Genomic DNA, 25,254 nt, shown 5'->3' with positions numbered 1-25,254 from the left:
AGTTTTCCTCACCACTGGTTTCTACCAGTGTTTTTTTTAGGTTGCCACAATGACAGGTACTGACAACTTTCCAACCACAACTCCTTGCAGCCACATCCCCAATGGAGGCTTTGAACATGGTCTAAATGGATTCTGTCCACAACCTCGCCTATGATGCATGAGAATCTCTTCTGGACGTGGGAGTTATAGACCTAATCAATATGGGGCCTGCGCCAGAAATTCCTGGTTCACTTTCACGACACATTTGGATTTACCAGATCTGTCTAGCCAGGTCCCCTGATGCAGCACCGCATCACTCTACCTATTAGTCCAACAGTTCTTGGTCAAACAGCCCTTACCGAGCCTGGAGGTGTGATGTGTACCCTTGTCCTGCTAAAAAAAAATCTCACAAATAGTGATTTCAATAGTGGCTTCTTTGCAGCAGTTCAACCATGAAGGCCTGCCTGAGCTCTAATGTAAGGTGCAGTTAATGGTTCATTTCTGTGGATAGTCACTAACGAACTTCTCTGCAGCAAAAACTCTTGGTCTTTCTTTCTTCAGGCATCCTCATGAGAGCCAGTTTCATGACAAAGTCAGTTTTTTTCCCACTATATTTGAAGAAACTTTCAAAGTTATTTTCTGAACTGACTGACCTCACTGTATCAAAGTAATAAGAGAGTGTTTCTTATTCTTTAGTGGTTCTTGCCATAATTTACAGCAGATGGAGTAGGGCTATTCCTTGTTAACCAGCACTACCTCGGCACAACTCACTTGATGGTCTCAAACACATTAAGAAAGCAAAACATTCTACCAGTTAACTTTCGACGAGGCTTTCTTGTAAACTGAAACCCGTTCTGTGTAATGATCTTGTTAAGATGGTTAAGAAATTGACAATAATGTATAAATATGTCATTAAGACAAACAGTGGCTGCTTTGAGGAATTTAGAATATAAAACTCATTTTAGTTTTTGTAACACCGCTAGTTTACTGCATAATGCAATGTGTTATTTTATACGTGATATCTTTAGTATTTTCGACACTTGAAACGGTGCAGTAGAACATTTTATTAAAAAAAAAACTTGAATTTGCAGGTACCGAATATTGTATACTCACAAGCACTGTACCTTACAAACATCCCCACCCCCCATACATACTGTAGATGCAAGAACTGATAGACACAAACTCATTGTTTTGTCAGGTTATTTTGTTATGTGGGTGAAGCAGTGACAGAATTCAGAGAAATCTGACACTAAGTGACACATAAATGCTAATTTCACAGTACAATATACTATTCTGTAAAAGCAATTTAACTGTTCATCTTCAAGTCTCATTGTTATTCGTATGTGGTAATGAGTAAGGTTCACGGGCTGCTCTTTTCCCATTTTCGAAATGAAGACAAAATGAATGCCTATCATCCACAGCCAGCTATAAAATATATGATAGATACCACACTGACTCGGAAGTGCAATCTAAGGTATGTTGATATTCCTGAATAACAGTCCTGTTGGGAATACTGATGCAAGCTTTGAGTTTGCTCTTAAATCAGCTCATGAACAACGGTGGAGAGGAGTGAAGTGAATGGCACAGTTAACCTGAGGGATTGTGCTTGTTGTAGACACAGTGGGCCAATGAGCTATAGATCTGCGTGAGTAAAGTGGGCTGTGCATGTAATGGTGTGTGTGTGTGTGTGTGTGTGTGTGTGTGTGGTGACACTGAAAAGGCCTGACAGACTTGTCCTCTGTCAGCAGATGGAGGCATGCATAATTCAATTGGGAGGCAGTTTCATGCTGTTTCTCTTCCTGTCTCATCACAGTTCCCAAAGACAGACAAAGGAGGGTTTGGCTACAGAAGAGAAGCGGGGCAACAAGGCGTCTTCCCTCGCTGGCCCAGAAGTTGTTTCTGGAACCCCCCCATACATACACAGGATGGAAGGAGATCAAAATAAAGCCTATGTATATGGTGTGCTCTGGCTCTGGTGGTCCTGAATGACTCCTTAGATATGCTGCTTTAGGTCGAGGCTGCAGGGGTACCTCCCATGATGCACTGAAGACCTCTCCTGTTCTCTACCATTGCTTTCACTCTCCATGCATATACGTATAACTGTTTCTTCTCTCTCCCGGGGTTTGTGTTTTTTCCTCTGTCCTCGCTCTGACCTTTCTGCTGGTATCTTTGAGTACAGATCTGCATGTTTCTGATCCGTGATTAATGGCCTCACCAACATGCCCAGTGTTTTTTTCCCCCCGTCTCTCTATGCTGCTCTTTTCGTTCCATGCTCTCCCCTCACTCCAACCGGTGGAGTTAGATGGCCTCCCACCTGTGAGTCTTAGATCTGTCGGGTGTTTCTTCTTGTTAAAAAGGATTGTTTCCTCTCCAGTGATGCTCATATGGGAATTGTTGGTTTTCTCCCTATAATGTTGAGAGAAATGCAAATGTCTATATAAGTAAAATTTAAATGAATTCAATAGATATAGTATTTATACACACATTGGTGTGTGCATGTTATAAAACCTTGATTTACAATCAATAATTAGATATGACAATGATATAAGATGTCCTTTCCACTATCATTCCACAGAGTTATTAAAACAAAGCTTGTAAATGCAGCATTTTTTTCAGTTATATGTGTGATTTTGACAAAAACTGCAGGCATATGGAAGCAACTGGCAAACAGTTACATATCATCTTAAAACATAATGACATAATAAACAAAATATTTTAGAAAACAACAATAATCTCAATATTTTGAGCACATAATGACAAAATAAGTATCACTGTAGACATAATGAGATAATAAATACAGGAAACATTAAGCTAAAATAAACTAAATATTGTCGGATAATAAAACCATATTAAACTGAATATTTCACGCAAAGGCCCCATAATGTTCAAATAAAGTAGAAAACATTTTATGGTTACTTTTAAATCACTCAAAGCTCTCAGATGAGGCCAGGAACAGGTGTCTGTCAGGAAAGTCTCATCCCATGTGTGGGAAACAGTCCGAATCGTTCCCTAAAAACGTCAGAACATTGGCCGTCTGCTACTCTTTAACCAAGTTGGATGGTTAAACAGATGGACGTTTGTCAAATACTTAAGTCTTCATCCTTTGCCTAAAATCTTTTGTAAAATCCAAAATTTATGTTTGAAAAATTGTCAGTCTTACCTTTGTGTTCCTTGTCAGAGTTAGTTTTTTTCAGAACATTTCATTTCATTTAGCTGGCGCTTTTATCCAAAGAGACTTACAACACACCGATGATACACCATTGGAAGCAATTTAGGGTTCAGTGTCTTGCTCAAGGACACTTAGGCATTTGGACAGGAGAAACTGGGGATTGAACCACCAACCTTCCAATGAGTGTGCAACCCACTCTACCGATTGAGCCACAGCCTCCCTTACCTTTCTTGCACTCCTCCTTGGAGTACCTTGTATATTCTGTACCATGTTGAACGGCGGTAATGTCTGGAGCATCTGTCCTTGTTAAATATCTGTCTGTTCCTGTCTATGCTGCCACTTCCCACCGCTGCTCCTCTCTGCTCAGGTATTTTACAATTGGCATCTGTTGCCATGTTTTTCCAGAGCGTTCTCTTCATCATTATAAATAATTGTACAGTTTGTGTGAGTAATGCATGAGTCATTATTTTCTTTAGAGTTGCCCCTGGTCTGATTTCAACGTCAAGTATCACATTTTTGTTTGTCAGAGAAGGAACAGGTGAGGTCAAACTGAAAACAGAACCCAGTATAACGTTACATTTTCATTTTGAAACTCATCATTTGCTACATTTATACCTAGTGTCCGCACTACTTCTGCGTTTTTGAACTTCTTTTGTAAACGACGCTGGCCCCATTTTTATTTGAAACTCTGAGACTGTTTTAGATTTTTGGAAAGGTTAACACAGACACTCACGTTCCCTTCCTGATTGGGTCTTAACAGTCATGTCGTTCCCTGATTTGACGTCAATTATTTTACAGAGGAAAACAAACTACTTCCTACTTGACCAAACGCGACAGACTATTTCTGAAATGGTGCTAAAATGTTTATGAGGCGTTTTCATTGTATAACACTTTTTTTTTTTTAAATAAAATGTTTTAAATGCAGGCATACCCATTAAGTAGAAGGGAACAGGAGCTAAATGTATAGAACTGTTTTTTTTTCTTTGTGTAATGATTATCAGTGTCACTTTTGTCCCATTAGCACTTTTTATTCATCCATTTATTCATGGTTGAGTTGATTTTAGTCATCCTTCTGTTCTTAGCCCTGTTTTTAACCGACTATTACTTCTGGCTTTGACTTTTATTGATTGCTTTCTTTATTGTCCTGCCTTTTACACCTTTATTTATATGCCTGAGCTACTAGATAATTGAATTTCCCTGAGGGGATGAATAAAGTATCTATATATCTATGGCTGAGGTGGCAAAGTAAAAAACAAGTACAAATATTCTATGGAGTTTGAAACATGCAGGAACTGAAATGACTCTACAGGTGAATAAAAATAAATCAGAAAACACAAATCCATACTAAAATAAAGACTAAAGGGCAGAAAAGAAAAAGTAACTGCACAGCCCTTAACCCTCATAAACCAACTGAACAGTTTCTTTTCAACTCTGAGTCCAGTGTTCTCTTTCCTTTTAGTTTTGTTTTGGTCTTCCCAAACTGCTGCGAAAAATATCAAAATGAGCTAGAAATCAAAATTACAAGAGTGGTTCATCAACACCGTGGATTTTGTCCTCTAAATCAAACCAATACTTTAAATGAAAAATACACCATTGAGTTGATAGGAATTGGCTGTTTGGGTGATAATTCTGTGGTTACAAAGAAGTGTTATTTGGCCATTTTTTCATATGAAGAATTTGATTCAAGCAGCTTTAACGGCGACTTTAAACTCCTCCTGCATGGACAGCTGGCAGTAAAAAGAGAGAGTAAGAGGTAGAAAGAGGGCAGTATACATGACTCTAAAATATATTGGTCATGTTATACATGACATAGAATCTCTCAGAGATGTGTGGTTATTATTTTTTACTCTACTCAGTAAGGCTGTTAAACTTTGTAAATGAAGCTGTCATCAACATAATTATTGGTGCAGCGGAGCAGCTTGTTTCACACACACAACATAAAGATTGAGTAAAGACAGGATAATCTTCCATCAACACAGCCATGGACAACACTGACTGGCTGAGATCCAAAGAAGTCATTAACTGCTCGATTATTGATTAGAGATATGTCTCACTCTGGACAGGACAGCTGGCCACAGTCTCTATATTTTTTTTCTTGCCATATGCACGACACTGATCAGACAGTGGGACGGTCAGTGAAAGTCATTTTGGTGTCAGCAAGGCAGATGTCTCTGTGGATGCAACGCTCCTGGAGAGGTCCCACTTCATGGTTAAAAGTTCAAAGTCAGAGCAAACCATGGTTCAACCGCACAACATGAAATGAATTTTAATACTAATCAGACGTGAGGTGTAACATTACCGTCCAACCTACAGTATAGGGCCAAAACACTTTACAAACACAAAGAAACACACAGAAGGAGAAAAAAAAAGAACAAAAATGACATTAAAAACACTAATGTCAAAGAGGGAGGTGGACGATAAACATCAACAAATATATTTTTGTGTTTTCCAGTTGGGATTTGGAAGGCTAAGAATAAGGCTTTCAGATGAGTTTAGGTCCCTGGTTGATTGATTGTTTGAGTGGAAGATTCCTGTTACTCCCTCACCTCAACCTATAAATAGAGCAACGTGACAATTGAGAATTTATTTAGACTGAAAAATGCTTCCTGTTGCAACCAGGTTTCTATAAAACATAATAAACCGATTTTACATTTCTTATCAAATCATCTACCAATCCAGATTTAGACAAGATATCTAATATTTGTTAGTGCACATTTATTTGTACAGATTTTTTGTTCTGTTGAAGTCCATCCATCCATTTTCTTCCACTTATCCGGGATCGGGTTGCGGTGGCAGCAGGTCAAGCAACTTGGCCCAGAATTCCCTCTCCACGGCGACATTTTCCAGCTCATGCTGAGGGATCCCTAGGTGTTCCCAGGCCAGCTGGGATATATAATCTCCTCAGCATGTTCTGGGTCTGCCCTGAGGTTTCCTGCTAGTTGGCCATGCCTGGAAAACCTCCGGATCCTGATCAGATGCCCGGGCCACCTCAGTTGATTTCTTTTGACGCAAAGAAGTAGCAGGTCTACTCTGAGCTCCCTCCTGATGTCTGAGCTCCTTACCCTATCGCTGAGGCTGAGCCCGGCCACGTTAATGAGGAAAATCATTTCAGCCGCTTGTAACCGCGATCTCGTTCTTTTGCATATAAGTCCAACAACGAAACACCATTCGGGTTCCGATCGGGCAGGCCGTTCCTCCAAAACACCCCCTCGCCAGGTTTCTCCATCGTTTCCCATATGAGGGTTGAACCCCTTCAGTCAGATCTATGGAATCGGCGGGCTGCGGCCTTTCCAGTACTCTCCCACTAACTCCAAGAAGGCAGGATACTTAGAACCCCAGTTTCGTGCATAAGCACAAATGACAGTTAAAGGCTTCCTCTCAGCAACCCGCAGGCTCATGGAGGGGACCCTCTTGTTCTCCGGGTAAAACTTCCAACACAGCGGCACTCATCCGGGAGCTCATGACTATCCCCTCACCCGCTCAGCGCCTCTCACTCTGGGCAACTCCAGAAAAGGACAAAGTCCAGCCCCTCTCCAAGAGCTTCGTTCCTCATGCTACTGCTGTTCATGGAGGTGAGCCCAACTATATCTAGCTCCACCTCCCGCACCAGCTCCGACTCTTTCCCCCACTAGGGAGGTGACATTCCACGTCCCTACAGCTAGTCTTTGCCACCGTGGATCGGCTCACCCGCCTGGTCCATTCTGCCGCTTGGCCTACAGCTGTTCAGTGCGTGTGCAATGTAAACAGTCAGTTACATGGGACGTCCTGACTGTTTACATCTCACTTATGCTCATACATTTTTTTCAAAACAAAACCCTCGTGTAAAAAGGATTTATATATAAAAAGGGATCTGACTTGAATATTTTCTCAAAATATCTATAACATACATCCAAACTAACTTAAACCGAAGTAACTTAAGTTATTTTGGGCATATACTTTATGGGATTAAATTGTTCAAAGAAATGTATCTAAATGTGTATTATTTGTATTTCATCTTTGTATGGTGTTGGTTCAATATACATATCTATTACCCTTTTTGTCCCAACTACGTGCTCTTTTCCAGCTCTCAAATACTATCGTGCTTTCTATGTTGCCTCTCTTGAAGCCATTGACTATGAGGGAGGGAGGGTGTCCTCCTTGTGGCTCCGGCTCAGATGGTAGAGACGGTTGTCCACTAATCATAAGGTTGCCAGTTCAGGTGAGCACCTTGCATTGCATCTCTTTCGCCATAGATGTGTTAGTGTGTGTGTGAATTGGAGGCCAAACTTGTAAAGCGCTGGCCATTTACTGAAGTGACATGACATATTCAACTCTTTTAATCTAATTTTAAGTGTCTCTGTTAATCATTTATAAGCAGATTATCAATAGTTAATAAAGGGATTATGACACTCAGTAATGTAGTTGTCAGGTTAAGTTTAAAGTGTTTTTAATCCCTTTTGAAGACATAATTTGGTGTAAAAAAAAAAAAGGTAGCTTTTGGTTCACAGTGCAAACCAAATGCATGTAATTCAATGTCAAAAAGGCCATTATGGCTTTCTAAAGAGTAACCTCACTGCATGATGATTAAAAATAGTGATAACCACCACCGATTGCTCATTCAGGATTACAGCAGCCAAAGCTAGAAAGGTTTTCATATGATGTTCTTTCATTGTGTGCTAGCCTAGTGGAGTTTCATGTACCAGATTCCAGAGGAGACACAATCTAAAGAGCTCAGTCATGGAAGGTATGGAGTTGAATGTCCTGACTGTAGCAGAAACCGTCAAAGCATTTCAGTTGCTCTGCATGTCTTCTGTCAACCAGGCGTAGCGCCACAATGGAGATCCCCAGGAAGCAGAAAGGGAGTGGCACATATCTAGTGTGAGAACAGTCAGACTTGGCTGAGACCCGCTGCCCAGCTGGGCTTACTGTCAGTCTTAAGCTCCAGCTTGGCTGAGCCCACTGGTGAGACTTTAAGCCAAACTGGCTTAAAGCCGAGCATCTTACTGCCTGCACCACCACACCGCTGCTGCTGCCTGCAAACATATAATACAACCAATACTACATATAATACAGTAATTAAGGCTACTCCTAACTAAAGATTACTTTAGTCAACTGGTAAAAGCCTATTGTGTGCAATGCGTTGCTTTCCCAGTCCATTTACTCTGTTATGTGTCTAGTCTGGCTTTTAGCTGGTCCTCAAAAACTCTGCAGTGATGCAGAGAAGAAGCACAGACATTTAGAGACCTTTATTTCATTTCCTGGGGCAGCAAACACAAGGCAGAAAATTTGGAAAACTATTAGACTAAAACATGGGCCTATCTCGACACTTAATGGCTGATTGCTGTAACTTAATCACGCCTGTCCACATGCAATTCAGTTTGTGTTGGTAGCATTACTTCTTATACAAGAGACAGTTGATTACTTTGCATAAGAAGGACCCACTGAACATGCCCTCAAGGCTACCTTCCCTAACGATATATTTCTGTATGTTATTTATAACATCCTTGACAAGGTATGATTTTAGCTTTGTTTTTTTGTTTTCTTTCTTTCTGAAACTCACTGAAGAATAAAAATTTGGTCGACTAAAACTTTTCTCATCGGCTAACGCTAAGGGGCCAATATGGGGGCAGCTTTTATTGTAATGACAATAAATTATGAAATACAACATCTCTGTGGAGAAGGCAGATAAATAATATTGAAATCACACAAAATCACAAAGTTGAGAAATATTTATCGCACTTTTAATTCTGCAACAGCACAGCAAAAGGGAAATATATGGTACATTTTATGTGTCATGAATTTGCAGATTAAAAACAATAATTTCAGTGTAATGTTAGCGATTCTAAATAGAGGAATTTCCCACTCTTCCAGCTATTTCCGTCAGATAAAGTTCTGTTTTTAAACTTGCTTCTTTCTTAGAGCTTTTCAAATTTTGAGCACCTTTTCAGCTGAAATACAAATTTGTGCATTTTATTGTACCTTTACATGAAATCTAAAGGCCTGGCTTTAAATGCACAAATTCATTAGTCATTTCTATGACCAATGTCCTTTGCTAGTGGCCAGATGGTCTGTTTTGCATGGTTTGGGTGTGTATACTGGAGGTGTGTTCACATATTATTTACCATGTGCCATGAACAATACAACCACAAGGCTACACGTTTAATATTTAGTTTCTGACATTATGCTCTATTGTCATGTGATATTTGCTCAGCACAATCTAGTGCTTTTTGAGTTTGCTGTATTATCGGCCCTGGCGAGTTATGTTCATACATGAGTTTTTAACTTGTCTGATTAGAACATATTTGATAAAGAAAATCAGTTAAGAAGCAGCTAACTAATAACAGTCAATTTATTGGAATGGTAATTCATGTCCCTCATTACAAAATTGACAGAACTTAAAAGTATACAATTTTTATTTGTGATTATCACTAATACAACATTATTGTAATATTACTTTGTCTTCATCATTGTAACATCATGGTGGAAACCAGAATAACCGATTATATTATATGATATAACGATTATATTTTTATATTATATTACTTAATGTCCTATTATATTATAATATATTATTATAATAAACTTTCAGTGATACAAAATTCACCTATCTATCTATCTATCTATCTATCTATCTATCTATCTATCTATCTATCTATCTATCTATCTATCTATCTATCTATCTATCTATCTATCTATCTATCTATCTATCTATCTATCTATCTATCTATCTATCTATCTATCTATCAATGCCTGTTCTCATTGCTCTACTTCTATACATACATTCATTATTTTTAGATTTCCTAAAATTCAGAAAATCCTACATTGGTCCTGATATATTTAGTGTAGTTATGTTACTCTGGTTTCGGCAAGACACACTGGGACATTTCACCTCCTGTCCATCCTCTAAACTGCAAATCCCAGAATTCCTTGCTAGGATTTAATCTGGTCATATGACCACACAAGAGGAGCAGGTGGTTTGTGGTCATATGATGTTGTTAGCTGAGGCTGCGGAGCACCAAGATCTCAGCTGAATCACAGTCCACATCCCTCCCTACGTGTGAAGGTAAAGCTGGAGGAATCCCTCCTTTTCACCCTGTGTTTGTCTGCCTTTAGCGATGGATGCTGCAGCTTCACACAAAGGCAGGAGGAGCAGCCGAGGGGGGAGAGGGGAGGCTAGGATGAGGGGGATGGGAGGCCAACAGAGATGCCTCTCCGTTGCTTTCTCTTGACAACGAGGGAGCATATGTTGCACTGTTTAAATCTATCTTCTGTAAACATATTGTGCCTTGAGGTTTAGTGTGAGGAGTGTGTGTGTGTCTTTGGATGGATGTCATATTGTTGGAGATATGCAAGGATCTGATAAGGAAAAGGGTTGATATGTGAGTGTTACATTCACTTCCTCTTTTGATATAAGAGCTATCTGTCATTACATTGGCAGCAGGTATGGCTGGATGATTCCTGTTTCCTGTTTACTTCCTACTCTTTGTTGCAGTGAATTTGTCATTTAAGAAGCTGTTTTTGAATATAGGTTTAGTATCGTTTTGTATAATTTAACAAGGATTAAAAACCAGGCTTCCCTTTTAAAAGATCAAAGCATGTAGACAAAGACAACACATTGCCAAAAATCTGTTGGAAACATGTTCAGTCTGGTACACTCAGTTTTGTGCATTGGTTTTATGAAATATAGATAAGTTAGTGGTTACCAACCGGGGTCACCAGATAGTTGTGGAGGAAACTAGCTCAAGTTTGGCTTTTTAAACTTGTTAGATTAAGGTTTTTTTTATAATGTGGAAGGCATATCATAAGCAAAATGTACAGTCAATGCCACAGCCAAGGATTTCTGTTTTAGAACTGGAGTGACAGGCTGACGGCTTCAGACTGAGTTTTATATGTCACATACCTAAAGAACCAATCCCGTCAACGTGCAGGGTGAGCCTTTCCATATCTTTAAGCGACCAGCTTGAGCAGCAGGTGAGCTGTGGAGGAGTGGATGGAGATAGAAGCAGTAAATTAATGCATTTTGCACACTGATCCAGCATAGCTATTACATATTTAGATGCAAGACTGGTTTGATTATTTTGTGCTGCAGAAGCATGAAAACTAACCTTATTGTTGTGGCCATGAGAGTCAGTGCAGCCCTCTGCTCTGAGCTCCGAGGGAACGTGTTGGTGGGACGTGAAATATTGAGCAGAACTGGCACAAATTAAACTGCTGGTTTGTGTTGATTATAATTTGGATCTCGGCCCAAATAACATGAAATGTGTGATAGTCATTGTTATGTGTCGCCTATCACATTTAATTTCTACAATCTGACTTTATTTCACCACTTCACCATCTATGTCGCTAATTCCCAGTGTCTCCAAAACGCATGGGTCAGAGTTTGCATACAGTTGAGCAGATTTTCCAGTCACGTTTGTTATTATAAATTAATTTTGTGTAGGGAGTGGCGTGCTCTTTTTTTCAGGCCCCCGGGCTCAAAGGGGAAACTTGGAAGTCGAGCTGTAATTTGGTCGTCATAAAGGGTCCAGATTTGCTGACTTAAAGAAGTGTTTGAACAACAGTTTGTCTGACATATATATATGGACATGGCCAGATGCAGTATCAAAGAAATGTTAACTATAGAGAGTCTGTCCCTTTTAAACAGACAGGTTATGAAATAAAGAACAGTGAACCTTCAATAATTTTTTGTTTTCTGAACACAACCTATTAAACTGTAATTTATCTGCATGAATCGGGGTGTGTAGGTGTACAGTTTTGTACTGCGACTGAGTCACCATTTTTTTACATTACATAATTTCCAAAAGTTAGAAAAGAATGTGATTGTTAAAATAGGTTTAATAATATAATCTGAAGTCTTTATATTTTTGAAAAGTGTTGAAAGGCAAGTCTTGCATGACTGTATGACTCATTAGTCATCTAGCCTATATGGATGGAAGATTGCTCTCTTCCTACTCTCATATTTCTTCTATTTGTTGGTGTAGTTGCTATTTCATCACACACTAATTGTCAGGGTTATTCGGGCACAACTCCGTATAACTTTCTAAGATTGATCAGTTTTGCTCAGATGGTAAATGGTCTGTACTTGTATAGCGCTTTATCACCTTTCGGTCTCAAAGCGCTTTAACGTGATTTTCTCATTCACCCATTAATGAGACAGATCACCATGCAGGGTGCTGCCATCAGGAGCATATTCACACACCGATGGTACACCAACAGGAGCAACTAAGGGTTCAGTGTCTTGCTCAAGGACACTTAGGCATGTGGACAGGAGGAGCTGGGGATCGAACCACCAACCTTCCGATTAGTGTGCAACCCACTCTACTGTCTGAGCCACAGATGAGTTTTGGGAGTTGGGACCCAGTGTAGGATTCCATTATTGTTCCAGCATTGCACTTTGGCCAAACTTTGGGAGTGAATGCATCTCTATTCCAAGTTGGTCTTTCTCATGTTGTATATTTTGTGTATATAAGATGCAGTCAAAATGTTCAGAGCTGTTGCACACAAACAGAGCTCACAGTAATGAGCATTTATACACCGAAATTAACAGTATAACCCCATACCCTCAACAAAATGCCTTTTATAAGAGATGTTCAGAGTTTCCTCTGACCATGGTAGATTTGTGTTGTCATTTCAAGACGAGTACAGCTCACATGGTGTAAACCGAGGTGGCATTTGCAGGGTTGTGTGATATAAAGTGTCGTACTGAAATCTCAGCAAAAGACACACCCAGACATTCAGCTGTGTCAGCATGGCATGAGATTTTTAACCTCCATTACATTTTTGGATAATGTTTACACATGGTTTCCATTCAGAACTACCATCTGCTGTAGTATCTGTACAAATATATGGTAATCCTTCAGCAAACATTCACCGTCACACTGTGAAAATAAATACTTTTTGCTTGGCATTGTGGGATAATTTTAGAGTCCTCGTTGTTGTGATCCACAAACTATTTTTCCAGCACCACCATCAGGGCAACAAGCAAATATTTGCACAGTTCAAAGATGCAGGACCATTTCTTGGTTGCCCACAAGTCCAGAATAAGACTTGAGGCTTGACTGAGCAAATGGCAGTGGGTTTAATCCTCTTGTAGTTAATGGTCACCCATGCACACACAAACACACTCACACACCAATGGCAATCACACACCAGGTGCTCCCCTACCACCAGGAGCAACTTGGAGTTTAGTGTCTTGCCCATGGACACTTCAACAAGGATATTGAACCACCAACTTTATGAACGGTCAGTAACCTGCTCTACTATCTGAGCCACAACCACCCAAATCACTCGAAATGCCACCACCGGCACAATTCTGGGTGAAATAATAATCTGGGTTTCCTTGCTTATGCTTCCAAAACAATTTGCATAAACTGTCTCGTTAAGGCATCCCCGAAGTAAAATGAAAGTTGTTCTTGAACCATTTGTAGTACAAACATGAGTTTGGTCTTTTTTGAAAGGAAACACTAAGTTTTATCCCCAACAGTAGGACTCACTATAGGTGTTACTGGCACAGTTATACAAGTTTGAACACACTAAAGTAGAAGGTTTTTTTATTCCCACCTGAATTTTTTTGGGTAAAAAAAAAGTGCCTGTAAATGACTGAAGCTATGAGGTATTAGCTGGACAACACAATGGGGCTACAGTACAAAATCAGATTCTGAATCAGATTCAAAGTTTTTAACAATAAATCTCTCAAGGTATGATAATGCCTGAGATGGAGAACATGGCTAGAGAAGGATGACTGGGGTACTTTGATTTAACTGCTGCCACCGTGATTCATACATAGATAGGTGGAGGACGATTAAGATTTTAAATGACTTGTCCTGGTACCACGATGTAAGCAGCAGGTCCCTAAGGTTCTGTAAACTACTGGTTGGAGCCGTCGTAGATCAGTCTTGTTCCAGCACATCCCCCAACACCCTTTTGTTCGACCACTGCTCTAAAATACTCATCAAGGCTCACTGGGAGCATCCCATGAGGCTTGCTGTTTTAAAGATGCGCCAATCCTGCCATCTGACCATAACAATTCATCCCTTTCCCATTGGTCCCTGATGCTGACTTTGACCATCTAATACGTACCTAACCTTAATATGTTCAGTTGTTACTAGATAATCGGAATCATTAATCACAGTAAAGAATTTCCCACAGGAACATAGAAACGAAACACCTAGAAAGTATTGAGTGTGGCAACAGAATTTTAGTGTGTTGAAGATTGTTTTTGCACCAGAATCTTGAATTGTTGTGAAGTCTGCTGAGTTCAGTTAATGTTTCTGTAGCATGAACCCATTTTAGATGCCTCAGCTTTCTTGTACGACTTATAGCAAAAATATCTACAGAACATTGCACGCAAAATATATCATCAACACGTCATCATCCAGCAAAAGTAAGGTTGGCAAAAAGATAAATAAGTTTGATTTCAATTCAATTAAATTCTATTTTATTTATATAGCGCCAAATCACAACACAGGTTATTTCATGGCACTTAACACATTAAAGTCCTTACAGCAGAACTTTACAACATTAAACAGAGAAACCCAACAATTCAACAAATCCCACATCAGCTAGGAAGGGGGAAAAAAACCTCCTCTTTAAGGGAGAAAAACCTCCAACAGAGGGAAGAAAAACTCCCTCTTAACAGGAAGAAACCTCCCAAAGAACCAGGCTCAGAGGTGGGCGGCCATCTGCCTCGACCGGTTGGGGTGAGAGGAGAGCAGAGAGAGAAAAGGACAGCATAGAGATAGAAGAGAAGAGCTGTTGGTGGAGACGACAAGCACAGGGCTGAGACATGCAGCTCCATGACGGGACATCTGCAAAAGAAAGAACAGAAACTACGCGAGCGAGGGAACTGAATGGAGACAACAGACAGTAAGCAAACATTATGGGAGAGAACAAGATGGTGAGGTATGAGTCAGTTAAAGAGTAGGAGGAAAGAAAAGAAGCTCAGCATGTAACGAGGTCCTCCAGCAGCGTCGGCATATAACAGCATAACTAAGGGTTGGTTCAGGTCTACCTGAGCCAGCCCTAACTATAGGCTTTATCAAAAAGGAATGTTTTGAGTCTAATCTTAAAGCTAGAGAGGGTTTCTGCCCCTCGAACACAAACTGGGAGCTGGTTGGTTCCACAGGAGAGGAGCCTGAAAACTGAAGCTCCACCTCCCATTCTACTTCTTTAAACTCTGGGAACCACAAGTAGACCAGCGTACTGAGAGCAAAGTGCTCTGCTAGGATTATATGGTTCTATAAGATCTCTAAGATATGATGGAGCCTGGTCATGTAGGGCTTTGTAAGTCATCAAGAGAATTTTAAATTCTATTCTTGATTTCACAGGAAGCTAGTGAAGAGAAGATGAAACTGGAGAAATATGATCTCTCTTGCTAAATCCCATCAGTACTCTTGCTGCAGCATTTTGGATCAGCTGCAAGGTTTTTAATGAGTAATTTGGACATCCTAACAACAAGGAATTACAATAATCGAACCTAGAAGTAACAAATGCATGAATGAGTTTTTCTGTGTCACGCTGAGGAATGATTTTCCTGATTTTATTAATATTACGTAGATGAAAGAAGGCAGTTCTGGAGATTTGCTTTATATGGTGGGTAAAGGACAAATCCTCATCAAAGATGACTCCAAGGTTCCTCACAGTTTTGCTGGAGGCGAAGACAACGTCATCTTGAGTAACTAAGTGATTACAGAAAGAGTTTCTGAGGTGTTTAGGACCAAGTACAATAACTTCCGTTTTGTCTGAATTTAGAAGCAGGACGTTTTTGGTCATCCAGGCCTTTATGTCTTTTAGGCAGGCTTCAAGTTTTACTAACTGATTAGTTTCATCTGGTTTTAAGATATAGCTGAGTGTCATCTGCATACCAATGGAAGTTTATGCAGTGCTTCCTGATGACATCTCCTAATGGAAGCTTGTACAAAGTAAAAAGTATTGTGCCTAACACTGAGCCTTGTGGAACTCCATAACTAACTCTTGTTTGTCTGGAAGACTCATTGTTGACATGGACAAACTGGAATCTATCTGATAAGTAGGATTTGAACCAGTCTAATGCAGTTTATTTAATCCTCGTAATCCTTCTAATCTCTGTAATAAGATCGTATGATCAATCGTATCAAAAGCAGCACTGAGGTCCAGAAGAACAAGTACAGAGACGAGTCCATTATCTGAAGCTAACAAAAGGTCGTTAGTAACTTTCACCAGAGCTGTTTCTGTGCTATGATTAACTCTAAAGCCTGACTGAAAACCTTCAAACAGATCATTCTTTTGTAAATGATCAAAAAGTTGATTTGCAACAACTTTTTCAAGGATTTTAGAAATAAACATCAGGTTGGAAATTGGTCTGTAGTTTCCTAAAACAGCTGGATCAAGAGTCGGCTTTTTAAGTAAAGGTTTAATTACAGCCACTTTAAAAGCCTGCGGTACATAGCCGGTTACAATAGATAGGTTGATCTGATCTAATATGGAAGTATTAATTAAAGGAAAGACTTCCTTAACACGTTTATTTGGGATGGGATCTAACAGACAGCTAGAGGATCTAGATGAAGAAATAATTCTAGTTAACTCAGAGAGCTCAACAGGAGAGACATTTTCCAAGTATACATCTGGTCCTACAGTTGCTTCCAGGGCTGCTGTGCTTAACATCACATCAGTGACGGTGGCAGGAAGAGTTGGCCCGATTCTCTCCCTAATAGTGAGAATTTTATTGGTAAAGAAGTTAATGAAGTCATTACTGCTGAGAGCTGAAGGAAGATTTGAAAGATCCCATCGCCTTTCTTGTAGCAGACTTTTAGAATAGCAAACTTGTTCAACATGTGTTTTACATACAACACTGTAATAAGGCGGGGCTTAGCAGAAATGTAAGCATCAAGCAGGGTTTTACACGCAAAGCCGTGTTGTGATACAAAAGATGCAATGGAAATGCAAACATTTTCTCACCGCCATTCAGAGGACAGTTATTGTAATGCACCAAATAGCTTAAGTGACAGCAATGCTGGATGGCAACCGAGACCCTTTAGTAAGGACAAGGAGGAAAGGAAAAGGGGCCTTTTCTAGATTTAATTTGTGGATTCAGGGAGACAAGAGGCCTTGCCGTCTTAGATAACAAGGCCAGACTCTGTGATGTGTGAATAATGGCTGGACAGAGGTTTAGACATCATTAGAATAATCAGTCCTGATGTGGATGGAGATGCACTGCAATACAGGGGAGGCCTACTGATGGCTCATAGTGCACTAATTTAGATGCTGCTGGTGCACTGCTCTCTTTTTTTGACAATGCAGACATATGATCCCGCCTCTGGCTGGGAGTTTTTCATTACTTTGCCTCTGCTCTTTGTTTCATCCTGATTTGCCCATTACATTTCATTCATCTTTAGTTTTTTACTCATTAGACTTACATTTTTCCTGTTCTGTTTTACTGGAGCTCCATTGGACAGTTTTGCTTGACTGTGTAATTATTTTAAATTTTTTCAAAGACAGCTTTTCTCTCTTTTCAGTTGTACATTTGCATGTTCTCCATTTTGCTGATGCAAAACAGTTGAGCTTTTGGGAAAAGTTCAGCTGTGGCTCATTGCCGCTGGAGAGCATTCAGCATGTTAGAGGTTTTATTGTATTTTGCTACTCATCTTGTTGTCTGCCAGATTGGAAACCCCATTGATCATATCAGATTGGTTAAGTAATTGATTGTTACTGGTTATTAACCTCCCAGAACTTTGGACCCCCTCGCCAGCCACTGAGAACAGCCTGTAATCAGTCACAAATGGCAGCCACTAATGAAATTAGTTCCTGGTTCTGCCTCACAACTTTGTTTGTTCCACAAAGTATTGGCAAGGGCATAGAGATGCCGTGGTTTACTCTCCCCAGAGAATGGAGTGATAGAACAACAGAATGCAGATAATGAGCTGCTGTGTCTGTGTTGTCTCTGTGTAATTACTCATGTGTCTGACCAAAATATAAAGATGAGGACATGAAAAGTTATACTAGTTACACTTTGTTTATCATCAAGACAGTCACTGCAGACAGGCGACCTAAACGGTTATTCATGTTTTAATATTTTGAAACAATCTTATTCTCCAGAGTATATGTAAAACCATTTGTAAAGGTTTGTCATCTGTGTTACTCCATAAGTCGCCTGTTGCTGCTTCAATTTCATTGTCAGAACTGTTATAGAGCAAAAATTACATTTTGGAAAATGTTGTTTCAAACCCAAAGGTCTTACTGTAAAGCTGCATTAATCAGTTTGTGATGTTTAACATACTGACAGTCACACATTTGATCTTTCTACCTTCGCAAAGTTATTTCCTGTTTACACATCCAACAGACACAAAGAAACAATGGCAATTTATTTGGAGTTGTATTTATAACCAGTTGAGGGATGTCATTTCAATAACTGTTTCTCATGTCTTTACCTGAAGGACTGACTTTTTAGAAAGACGGCACGGTGTTCACAAGCTCATCTCTAACTTTGTCTGCTGTTTGGTGCTGGTCAGGTAGTGTACAGTGGCTTTAATGTCATTTTTTTCACTGAAAGCACCTGCCTGGAAAGAAGGTTGATGAGAGCGGTAAGACAGAATCAAAGCAGTGGCTTTGTGCCGCCCAAAAAAAAAAAAAAATGCTTCAACAAACTTCACCAGCTGCAGCGAGTGCAGCCAATGGCTTCTGCGTGTGCTGCTATTACAGATGAAGACTAGTTTTATAATGTCTTTTTAATGCATCTGCACAGATACAAAAAAAAAGTACTTGAATGTTCAATACCTCAGATGGTCACTAGATGCTGTGTTCTACCCCCAAGTTATTTTGGAAGCATGTCTTGCTTAGTTGAACTGAATTGGTGATAGAAGGTGTTGTCTAGACTGGAGGTCCGTGAGACAGTGCTTCCTTCAGAGCATGAATGTGTCTTTTTTAAGTTAAGTGTTCATCTGTGGTAGTTTCAGCTTCAGTCATAGTTTGGATGTCATAATTTTGTACATAAGGATACATCTTTCACTTGGCACTCTGCTGCTACTTTCTCTGTCTTCCGTCTTTTATTATACATGTGTGTAAACTTGTGGCACTAAATAGAAACTTGGTTATTCGTATACATGGGAGAGAAATCAGCATTTTCCACAAGAAATGTCTGAAGAAGCCAGTTTCTCTACCTTGCTAACAGAAACCAGAGGTCTGTACTACAAAGCAGGTTCAACATACCCAGGATATCTTTCTGTTATCTGGCTTAACAGAACCTAACAAACGAGATCGCACTAAACGGTCACACAAAGCTGGTTAACAAACTCGCTATGTCAACCCAGGGTTATTCTGTGCAGCTACGAGCCCATTCACATAAAAGGGGAGGTGTTTGCAGTATTTGACCAATCACAAATATGGACACGTAGCCGCAAATGAGGAGCAAAATATAACCTTAGAAAAATACGAGTAAGTTAAACCCATAATTTAAACTGAAAGTCAAATGATGGAGGGATGTGGTGGTAAAAAAACAGTGACTGAATGTTTAGCCTAAGTTGAAAGGCTTATAATAGCTATCAGTAGCGCACGGGAAGATCTGACTCTAATTACACTGTCTATCCCATTGAAATAATGTTTTAATGTTAGCCCTCTATCTGCTGCCCTGGAGGTGTCAAACGGACAAATCAATATAATATAATATATTTTAAAGCTGTAAATTGGCTTACTGTCATATTAAAAAAAAAAAAGAGGGTTTACTACTTATATTGATAATAGCAGTAGAAAAATGAAAAGGAATATTTCTTGTAAGGTTTACTTGAAGAGGTTTGCTGGTCTCTGAAAACTAATTAAAAACCATCTCACTATGTGTGCACCGAGCTCCACAGGATCTTCTACGATTGGTGATGACATTTTCCAAGAGAACTGATTGATCAGCAGGCGGCACTTTTGTACGTTTTGATCTGATACCTCAAACATAACCTGCTATGGAGCAGGTTACCTCTGCATAAGTTACCATGGTGATGTACACAGGTAAGAAGTGAACCACCTTCATAGTACTAAAAACCTGGAATTAATTAAACCTGAAATTATCTGGATAACCGCAAATCCTGCTTCATAGTCGAGGCCTCAGGTTTCTTCTTTACACAACATTTGAGAAACCAGCTGAGAAATCCGAATTAAAATTTAAACACACGCATAGAGATTTTAACTAAAGTAAACTAAACTAAATAAGAAACAGATTTGTGACACATTTCAAGTGTCTAGCTGATGTAACTGCCAGCTTCCAGTATTAGGTTGTCATGAAAGTATTTCCCTCTGGTAATCAGAAGTATATTTAATCAAGTTACTCATGTTTAAGTACCAATTTGAGGAACAACAGTATTTTCTTTTTGAACAACTCTGAAGTTTTATTTCACACCACGACTCGACAATTTCATTTACTAATTAAAAATGTACCCTCCTTGCTAAACCGTGATGTGAATATTGATGAAGAAAAAAATAATGGAAACATGTATTTAAATAAGTAGCCCATCTATTTCCGTTCATTTGTTCTCAAAACAAAACAAAAAATATGTTATTTTCGAGCTTACAAATTACAAATTGATATTCAGCCTAATACAACTGGCCTGCATAGTCGCCTTTGTAATTGTGAGTTTGTCTCTTCAAAGCTCTCTTTTATGTGTATTTTCCACCATTTTAGCCACCTGCCTGTGTACCTCATCTGCCACGCTCTGCAGAATCAATTTGATTGCAATATAATCAATTGTGTTTGCTTTCTAAGTATTCCACAGGTGATCCCAAGCTTATCAGCCAGCCAAAGCAGCCCGATTGTTTCCCAAAGCGTGACCAGATGACTGCTCAGCTTTGTGTTTGGAAATGCCTCTGATTATCTTGTCATAACCAGAGAGTGAAATCCATTTGCTCAAGAGTCTGTTTTTTTTTCCGAGGTTTGACCGAGATGCATCTTATCATCTCGTTCCAACAATTCAGCTTCATGACTTGTGAAATCTGAATGTTTAGAGGAAGTGACGGCAGTTACCCACTGTCCAGCATTACCAGAATGTTTTACGTTGATAAAGAATACCCGACAGTGGCTTTGGAATCCCTTGCATGTGGTGATTTAGGGCTTGAAGAGGGTTTTCATGCTGGTGTATTTGTGTTTGTGCGCGCTGAGGTCTGTCTCCTACAATTGGGATTGTGTAGCCATGGTGACAGCTGTGAGGGACTGTGAGAAAGCAATCACCAGGAAGTCATAGCCGCGGGGTGAAGCATATGTAGCACGCGGATGGCACCAGAAGGCCACATTGCGGACGTCCAGTTGGCCATCTGCTGTTTACTCCCCGCCCCCTCCCTGGAAACCACACAGAAATAACGGGATTTTCAAAATGCCAGGGCCCAGGATGGCACTGGCTTCCCCCCTCCCCCGAGAGTTCCTCAGCACATCCCAGACATTGAACTTCAGACTGTCTCAATGGAACGTCCAGAAAATGTCCTAAATTTGAGCGATGACTCCGTGCGGTGCATTTGTTGGTGTGCAGAATGGGACTGCTAGAGTGGAAGTGGCCACAGCATGGCTCACTCATCGGCCAAAGATCATCACTCTTCCCTATCTTGGGCCAAGTCCTTAGGCTCCAAACAGGGAAGGCGTTGGCAGACGGGGTCACGGGAGGCCTGTCTACGAGGCCTGAGGAGAACTATTGGCATTTCACAGCTGATGTGGTGTTACTGTAACTTCTATTAGCTCTAGAGCACTACAGATGTCAGAAAACACTCCATATGCTGTTGAATTTCTTGTGACATAGAAGTGGTGATTGTGATGGTGTCAAAGATTGTGTAAATCTGAACAGAGCAGATCAGCCCGGCAGGAAGTCAGACAGTGTAAAGGCTGCTGGGAAAATCATAGTAAGCTTTGCAGGTATTTGGTTGTAAACCATAGTACTTAATTACTGAAATGTTAACCTTATGATGGCACTAAAGTCAAGAGATCCCTCTGAATGTACCAAGTTATGTGCCAGGCCGTTTACTTAATGTTGAAAATGTTGACCTCTTCGTACCACTAGAATAAAATTCAGGGGATCACCAGTCAGTAGGTTACATACTTTGGGAACATTAAAATATCTGGACCAAGTTTAATGGCAATCAAGCCAATATTTGCCAGGAGCTTTTACTAAAAGTCAAATAAATTAACCTGCTGGTGAGACTAGAGGATTTACACAATCTGATTTACGCAGAGCACCGAGTCACGTCTGGATGCTGCTGACATGTGCCACGCCACATCTGTTGGAATATCAAGCGTTGCCCAACCAAGATATGTTTTGCTTGCTGCAATCCTCTTGTTCTTGCTGACTGTTGAGACATCCCAATCATAATTCACTTCTAATTTAAGTGTTGGAGGTCACAATCCACAGAAGTCTAAATTAGATTAATCAAGTTACTTCCACAGTCCTTGAAGTGGGACACTCTCTCTTTATGTTGTTATCTTTGCACTGCAGCTAAACAACAAAGCACTTTTAACGTTGAATTAATACAAATAATAATAAAATAATAATAATATTAGTTTATTTTTTTTTTATTGGAGAAGGACTTTTGCATTGGGAATACTGTAATTTTGGAAAGTTTACATTTGATTTCACAAACTCAGATGACTTAAGCCTCACATTGACTACTGTATCTCAGGCTGGGCTTCTTAACAGAAAAATCAGATCATGAGGTGGGGCATGCAGTTTGAAATGGAGTGACTTTAAGTAGTAACAGAAGTGGAACAACCTAGGATTTTGGAGCTTGAGCTTAATTTACTCAATGGTTAGTCAGAAATTGTTTGGATCACATGTAAATGAATTGGGTTTGGCTTTGCTGATGAAATAATCTAAATGCAGGCATTTCATAGACATGTAAAAATGCCTTTGTTTCATTTTGAACAATCATTTTTCAGATTTATAGTTTTTTTGGGATGGTAATGACAGCTCTATAAGCATACCCTTTAACAGGGAAGAGCAAACATTCACAGCATATGGTGTTGTACCATGGCCATACATCCTGTGTTTGATGTCTCTGTGCTTCTGTTGAACCAAACATATGTCCCTTTGACGTACGAGTTGTGTTAATATATTTCAGCCTCAACTAAAATCATATGCCTTCTAGTTGTGTCTTTGTTTTCTACTTTTCTTTGACACCATTCTAAAAATACAATCAGCTGTTGAACAGCCTGACTTGGGATATTACTGTAGGTATGTGGGCGCCTGTTACACAAGTTTCAGGTAATAATAGCTACTTTTTTTTTCAAAGGTCAGATAAAAAGGAAGCCCGATAAAGTGCTCTGCACGCTCGGCTGTCCTTTAGAGAAAGGCCACAACCAGATTGGGAGTAAAAGTGAGAGAGTCTGAAGGAAAAAGAGAGCAGAAGAGTTCTTAAGCACAGATTAGTGAGAGGAGTTTGTGGAATAATGAACAGTCTCCCCTTAGGACCATCACCTGCTCCGCACCACATTCATATGCAAGCAAGGCAGCGACGTGCGGCAGAAAACTCTCATCCTGCCATTGACAATCCAATCAAATAAGTGCAGAGAGGACAACCTTTCTGGTCCTTTTAAACAAATGAAAGCAGCATAGCGGTTTAGCCCTCTGACTCAAGGTCACCTTTCACTAAAGCATTCCTGTCTTGCTGTGACTTTCCACAAAGTGTTATTGATACTCGTTTGGCTAAATTATGTATATAGTGCCGGGACACCTGCTCACTAATAAAGATACAGCTGGTTCCTTGCAGACACCAAACTGCCGCTTATAGCTGTAACGATATAACCTAAAGCTAACAGGACAAGTTCCATGCTCCAAATGTTACAGGGTTAAACTAATCAAATTCTGTCAGTTGGGCAGTTTGTGACTTTCAAAAAATTCTGGTATTTTAAGCCTATTCCCACAACTGTTTTTTGGGGAAATGCTTTTGGGCTTCAAGTGATGAATGTGGAAGTTGTAGGATCGCTGGTTGGACACTATGCCAAAATTGTTGCACAGCTTGGCGCCATTCCTGGAGGCTCCTACACATGGCTGTAGGTGATTAATTTCAGTCCTCAAAGCTAATCAGAGCATTTCCATTGCCATAGTAGTAAACAAGCACTGCTGTGCTCACTGCACTAAAGGAATAAGAAAAGGCAGAAGTGATATGTGCGACCTTTGAATTGATACCGTTTTAATGAAGAGTTGGCAAAGTTTGACTTGAGTTTCTTGGAACGGGTCAGTATGATTGTTTTGAGTGGGAGTGAAAGAAAATAGAAGGAGTCACTTGTAGCATTTGAGTTTGCATACTTCCGTGGAGAATGTTTGGCTTTAGATCCTTCCTGATATCGACCACTGGTGCTAGCTATAGATTTTATCAAACAAATGGACATAGCTTCTGGGTCATTAAAGTGAAGCCAAAGTGCCCTAAACTGCAGTACCACTGAGGGCCGAGGGCTATTTTACTTTCTACTGCTACCTCTTAATGCTGGCGAGGAAATGACTGATGACTGTTTACACACTTATTTGCACGTGTATAACAATGTTCTCAATGTACATAACTGGTCTCAGAACAATGGAAGCTAAGTCAAGGGAAGCCTGACAAACAAACTCATCTGTTGCTAGCGATAGCCACACTTCATAGGTCCCAGGAGGATCAATAATGCACACGTGCAAATGTCCAACGAATGTTGCTCCTCCCTCTATTTGAGTCCCAGCCTTTGACAAAGACACACAGCCATACCCACAACCACAAAAATGACAGAAATGTTAAATAATACGGCTGGTAGAAAACCCTCCAGAGGCTATAGTCTACTGACAACATCAATGTTCTGAGATGTATGGAGAGATATCACTTCTACTTCAGTATTGTTCTAATTGATGTGGGTTTTTAGCTTTAACTAGTCAAGCACCGCTCGCCTTGCTTGCTGCGACTGCACGCCACTGATAGTCCTGTTTGGTGTAACGAGGGTATTAAGAGAACCCTGCCAGGACCACTTTGTGTTCATGTGCTAGTTGTGTGGGTCTGTCACTGAAAGTCAAACTCCATGACTGCTTTAATGTCCCTCCTTGCAAGAGAACATTTATAACCACATTTCATTCTAATTTTCTCTTTCTTTTTTGGTACATCCTCTATGCTAAGCGACTCCTTTTTACTCAAACTCCATTCATAGTGCATGAGTCTGATCATGTTTGACA

General features: G+C 40.0%; 1 protein-coding gene across 1 annotated transcript in view; it reads left to right on the top strand.

The window, feature by feature from the left end:
• Window positions 1-10,103: 10,103 nt before the first annotated feature.
• Window positions 10,104-25,254, top strand: part of tsnare1 (T-SNARE Domain Containing 1) — a 170,836-nt gene continuing 155,685 nt past the window's right edge. The window contains exon 1 of the mRNA XM_069143474.1: window positions 10,104-10,190. The gene's annotated coding sequence lies outside the window, so the exon portion shown is untranslated. The remainder of the gene's footprint in view (window positions 10,191-25,254) is intronic.

The sequence above is a fragment of the Embiotoca jacksoni genome, unplaced genomic scaffold, assembly GCF_022577435.1.
Source record: "Embiotoca jacksoni isolate LCO1_2020_lvr unplaced genomic scaffold, fEmbJac1.0.p SCAF_11, whole genome shotgun sequence".
Lineage (NCBI taxonomy): Eukaryota > Metazoa > Chordata > Actinopteri > Embiotocidae > Embiotoca > Embiotoca jacksoni.
Note: the sequence above shows the minus strand (reverse complement) of the source record. Positions and strands in the feature narration are given on the sequence as shown.